The 5,631-nt window shown below is 44.3% G+C and overlaps 1 non-coding gene across 1 annotated transcript; it reads left to right on the top strand.

The window, feature by feature from the left end:
- Nucleotides 1-4,902: 4,902 nt before the first annotated feature.
- Nucleotides 4,903-4,994, top strand: trnar-ucg (transfer RNA arginine (anticodon UCG)). The gene is given in 2 exon segments: nucleotides 4,903-4,939; nucleotides 4,959-4,994. It is a non-coding gene; the product is annotated as a tRNA-Arg (tRNA).
- Nucleotides 4,995-5,631: the final 637 nt, after the last annotated feature.

The following is a 5,631-nucleotide window of genomic DNA, read 5'->3' as shown; positions in this document are numbered from 1 at the left end:
TCGAGATAAGGTGTAACTACGGTTGCACACTTCAATCACACTGGCTTCCATGTCTGGAATAACAGAAATTTAGCGACGCAGTGGCGAAGATCCGATCGGAATTTGAGAGCGGAATGAACGTGTGAATCTTTACTCTTTCTGCCAGTGAACAAGCCCGTGAGCATGCAGTTCTTCTATGAAGGCAGAGAGGCGCGTGAAACGCCCAGGATGGGAGCTCCAAACTAGGCTGGAGAAACTGGAATAGAGAGCTGTGGGAGAAAAGGCTGGGAGTTCTAACCTTATCTGGATACACTTCAATTGACATGGCGCAGTAACCTTTGGGTTGATGGAAAGTATCTTGAGCCATTTTAATCTGAACTGAAATAGTTTTTGACAGCATACATTTTTGTGGATTGAGGGAGGATCTGTCCCAGGGAATTGCCACAATTATAAATAAACATTTCGCAAAGACTGAACTCGTCTAGGTGTATCTGTGCATTGTGAAATGGGCTAAATATCAGTGCACTCTGACATTTCTCATATTCTGACTTTGCAGTCGGTTAATTTTCTGGAAGGAATTTTAAAAATATTTTTTGTGTTATTCAATTTCCTGCCAGCTTGTTCTGGTCTGGTCATTGATGTAACATGAACAACCGAACATTAACATGATTTTGGGATTCGGTTCGACGTTCCCTCGAATTACGGAAGAACAACAGGACAGCAGAGGTGAAATTTATCAGAACAGCAGTGATCAAATTGAATGAATGGGCAGACAGAGGATGAAAGGAAGCTTCATGGGGATAAATGTATTTTCTTTGCCAATGAAACTACCCGCATTACAAAGTGTCTCACCTGGACTGACAGAAAAGAAGTTTATAAGTCCTTATAAACTTGAGGTGGGGAGAATGTAAACACAACCAGCTCCAAAAAAAAAACAGAAACATTTGTTCTTTTCTGAACCTCAGTCCCGGACTGACTAAGATGACCTTTGGAAAATTATTTTGCACAATGTCCGAAGAGGACTTACAGATTCGACTACGGAAATCAAATTAAATATCAAGAACAAATCATACCACTTTATTCGCTACATCCCCCTTTTGACACATGGTCCTCACTGTGTGTTAATTGGCATGGAATGGGAATAATGATCGCGTTGATAGGGTTTACCAATGGGGCCACACCACACCCATTCCCTCATTCTGCACCCTGCCATTGTCCATTCACGCTTGTCCTTCGGCGTGGCCTGCGACTCGACCTCTCATAAGTCTGCTTTAGATTACAAATAATTGACATACACATGTCAACTGACCACTTGGCGGCTGCTGGGCTGCTGTCCTTCCCGGTGAGTTTGCATTCGCATTGCCTTGAGAAAGGGAATCGTACTTTTTCGTGTGGGCTTCACATATACAGACAACGAATGATTTAGGCGGTAGGACCGCTTCCAGGAGGTCAGAAGTCAAACCACGGTGTATTTTGGGCTTTCCAGTGTAGGTCAAGAAGCCCCTGTGTTTCCACAGAGTTACACAATTATGTACAACCCCGAATGCATATCTGCTGTCTGTGTAAATATTCACTATCATTCACTCAGCCAATTGACATGCCTCAGTCAATGCAATCAGCTTTGCTGCTTGAGCTGACAGATGACAAGGGAGTGATTCCGCTTTGACGACCTCGTGGGTAGTTACTACAGCATACCAAACACAATTCTGACCTGTCCGTTTGCCCCTGAATGCGGACCCATTCACCAAAAAACGCAATATTCTGATTCTGAGTTTGTGAATCCTGCACGCCTGGTCTTGGTGAGTTACAGCGACACAGTCATGTGGGTCTCTGTCTCCTGTTGTGGCGAGAAGGCTAGCAGCATTACGGACGTTACATCTCGTTATTGTAATGTTAGGCATCTCCAATAGTACAGTATTGTTTCTGAGCCAACGTGCTGCAGACATGTGTGCCGTGTTTTGCTCGGAAAACAGTAAGGATGCATGTGGGACCAGGAGGGTTAATTCTCCAAAGCCGACTGTGTCCCTGGACGCTACAACAAACTTTTTAAGCAGCAAACACGGCTTGCAGGCATATAGGCAATCCTGCCGCTACGGGGTCTAGGTTTAGCCAAAATGTAAGCTACCTGCCTCAATTTTCCCATATTCTCCTGCATCAGCTCAGATGTCATGCATCTACCGTTTGTACAAAAGGCTTGTTTGGATTCGGACCCCCAGTGTAGGCGTGGTTTGTAGCGCCTGTTTAATTCAACTGCAACGGTCTCTGGTTCTGAAACTCTAAGCCATTGGAAATTTCATTTAGGGGCGCCTCAAGGGTTGTGTAATGTGGGATAAAAAATCGACAGTAGGAGTGCAAGGCCAAAAAGAATAGCAATTGTTACTTCGTGTGAGGCTTTGGAATTTGCTGGATTGCTTGAACTTTGTCTTGACCAATGCCCTTCCCTTGTTCAGACAAGAAATGACCAAAGAACTTCACCTGTTGTTGCACAAATTGTAGATTTACGAAACAAGCTTTATGCCCATTCCTGGCGAGATGGCAGAGCGACACAAGCGTATCTTTCTCACATTGTTCCTCTGTTGGTGCTGCTATTAAGCATTCGTCTACATACTGCAGAAGCGCTGACCCCGGGGTTAAAACAAAAATCCCCATACTCCAGCATCGAGCCTCATTAATTATGGTGGGGGACTCACAGTCATCTTGACAAAGTCGCTTGAATGTATATGATTTGCCTTTGAGTGGAAAAATGAACCAGAATTGACTTTCTGGGTGTACCGGTACACTAAAGAAGACATTTGATAAATCCATAGCAGAGAACCATTTACTGTCAGGTGGAATTCGAACTCATATAGTACAAGGATTAGGAACATTTGGGGCGGGCGGTACAACAGCATAATTGACTACCTGCAGGTCTTGAACAAAGCTCCGTGTCCCCGATTCATCTGGAATGTTTGCCTTTTTGACCAGAAAAATGGGGGCTCTCACCGGTGATTATCCACAGGGAAATATCACTCAAGCTTTCAGGAGGGATGCAAAGTAGTATCCTTTGGCAGCCTCCTGTTTTAACGGGTCTCGTGCTCTGCATGGACAATACTCAGACTTCCGGGCTACTCTTATGGGTTCACAGCTTCCTATGAACCCCACATCACGTTTGCCTTTTGCCTTTTGCCCTGCATTCAGTAGGGACCCTTCTTAATATTGGGTCCGAGACATCGACCATACCTAATCGCCAGGCTACCCTCTTGGCGGGGGTTACCTGGACTGCTCCATCTGCCTGAGTTAGCTAATTTAGTTTCTTCATATCTGTCCCTATGTGTGCATTGAATCAGGTACGCACATCGTCGCTGAAAATACCATCTTTCGTTTTTTTGTGCCTGCAGGATGCATCGTCTCAAATCCTGCCACCTCTCGCTGGATGCCTTCGCCAATGGTACGTGAGGAAAGGTGTCTTGCACATCAAAAGGATTTTTTTTCTCAATCCTTGACTGTTTGTCCCTGGTATGGTAGTTTACTGGCCTTGTATGTCTGCTATTATTTCGGTTTAACTTTACATTTTTTTCTGTCTGTCTGCAACACATGCCTCTGCAAAGTCAAATAATTACTTATTTGTTTCCCTTTGCTTTTATTGGATTTAAAATAAATGTTAATTTACCATTACAATGGACATCACATTATTTTACAGGTTGCGGCAACAGCAAGGGTCGAAGTGCCTGTACTGCATTGTAACGTTCGATGTTGTCAATTACATTTCCTGCTGGTTTCAGATATCTCTCCTCACTCTGGAAGCTCCCAGTCGCATGTTCCAGAGATTTCTCTGCACTTCAGTTAATCGAGGCAACTGTATTTCCTGCTCAGAATGTGATCTCTCTCCAATGGAGAGAGGAAAATAAAGTCGGTGACAAAGCCGATATCACTTACGTTCTGTCCAGAATCAACAAAAACTATCCCGATCTTCCAGTCTCCGTAACTTCAACATTACACTGTGTTCCCACCCTTCAGGCTCTCTGCTTGTATTCCTGATGAAGGGCTGTTGCCTGAAATGTCGATTTCACTGCTCCTCGGATGCTGTCTGAACTGTTGTGATTTTCCAGCACCACTCAAATCTAGATACTGTGTTTCCAGGCCATCATTTCAGTCTCTGGTCTGCTGCAGTGCTCCTTCAAGACACAACACAAGCTGGAAGACACGCAACTCATTTTCTACCGACAGACCATGAAAACTTTAGGACCCAACATCAAGTTCAATCATTTTAGAAACCGTCCGCCGTCTTACACATTCTTCACCCATCCTCCCTTCCCATTAGTTCTGAAGACGGATCATTGGACTCGAAGCGTTAACTTTGCTTCCTCATCAGAGATAGACAAGAGCTGCTGATTTTGTTCACACCTTTTGGCTTTTCTTCTGAGAACTTTGTTTTTCTCTTGTAATCGCCAGATACTGGAAGCATCTGAATGCAGGAGGAGAATTTCACAGGAGGTGAAAAGAATGGCAAGGGTTTGACCACTCCCATTATGAAGGTACGCGAGCTAGGCTGGGGATGTTACTCTAAGCGCAGAGAAGACTGAATAAGAAACTGATTGACGTGCTCATTTTATGAAGAGGATAGATATGTGTGACAGGGATAAGCCTGTATTGGGAATGAACAGAGTAACATAAATGAAAGACAGGAGACAAGGAGGAGATTTAGGAAGAATACTTTCACCTGTAGAGTATTGATTATCTGGAAATCATTATCTGAACATGTGGTAAAGGTAAGTGTCATGAGAACGTTTCAGCAGTCTGTAGCCGAACACTTGATGAGCCAGAGCACTAGTGGATAAGGACCAGGTACCAGAAAGTGTGACGAGGACAGACAGGCGCGAGATGGGTGTCCTGAATGCAATGCGTCAAAGGCAAACTTGTGTGCTTAAAGGAAACAGAAGGCGCGGCTCTGTGGCGCAATGGAAAGCGCGTTGGACTTCGACATCCCTATTGAGGTGGCTATTCAAACGTTGTGGGTTCGAATCCCATCAGGGTCGTGTTTTAATTTATGTTTTGCAAAGTGGTCAGAGCAGTCTCGGCTGCTCCTCTGCAAAACCAGTAATATTCGTGCACAAACCAAACTGTCTCGAAACGGAACATTTTCCTCCCACAGATTTACATTATCGATGTCTATTTATGATAGAGATCGATAAATACCTGTTAGCCAGTACGATGTTGTGGATGGGCTGGAAAAAGACATAAAATTGTTCTGTGAGCCATGACGATATCAAATTACGTGTCGGGACAGGATCGGTGTTAAGAATGGCCTCCTTCTGCTCCTTTTTGTCTGTGCCATTTCTGGCCAAGATTTTTAAATAATCACAACGAGGACAATATGAATTAAACGCCAAATAATATTTTGGTCACATCTCCACTTCGCTTCCTTCCCGGCTGGAATAGACAGCTCTTGTTTCAGCTTTAGATCAGACAACGGAGGATTCTCACAAGTTCTCCTTCAGGCTGAATGTTCCTTCACATAGGTTTCCAAGTGGACACATGGAGCAAGCAATTGCATGGATGCTGGGGATTCAGGGGCAGATTTCCCCTTTGCTGGGCTGGAATTCTGGCCAAGGTAATGAACGTGAATTTCTGACATTTGAATCTTACTCGGGATTCTTGCGACTTTACGAATTA

This window comes from Chiloscyllium plagiosum, unplaced genomic scaffold (genome assembly GCF_037043375.1).
Source record: "Chiloscyllium plagiosum isolate Xiang-an unplaced genomic scaffold, Cpla_swu_hap1 HiC_scaffold_42, whole genome shotgun sequence".
Taxonomy (NCBI): Eukaryota; Metazoa; Chordata; class Chondrichthyes; order Orectolobiformes; family Hemiscylliidae; genus Chiloscyllium; species Chiloscyllium plagiosum.
This window is presented reverse-complemented; position numbering and strand designations above follow the sequence as displayed.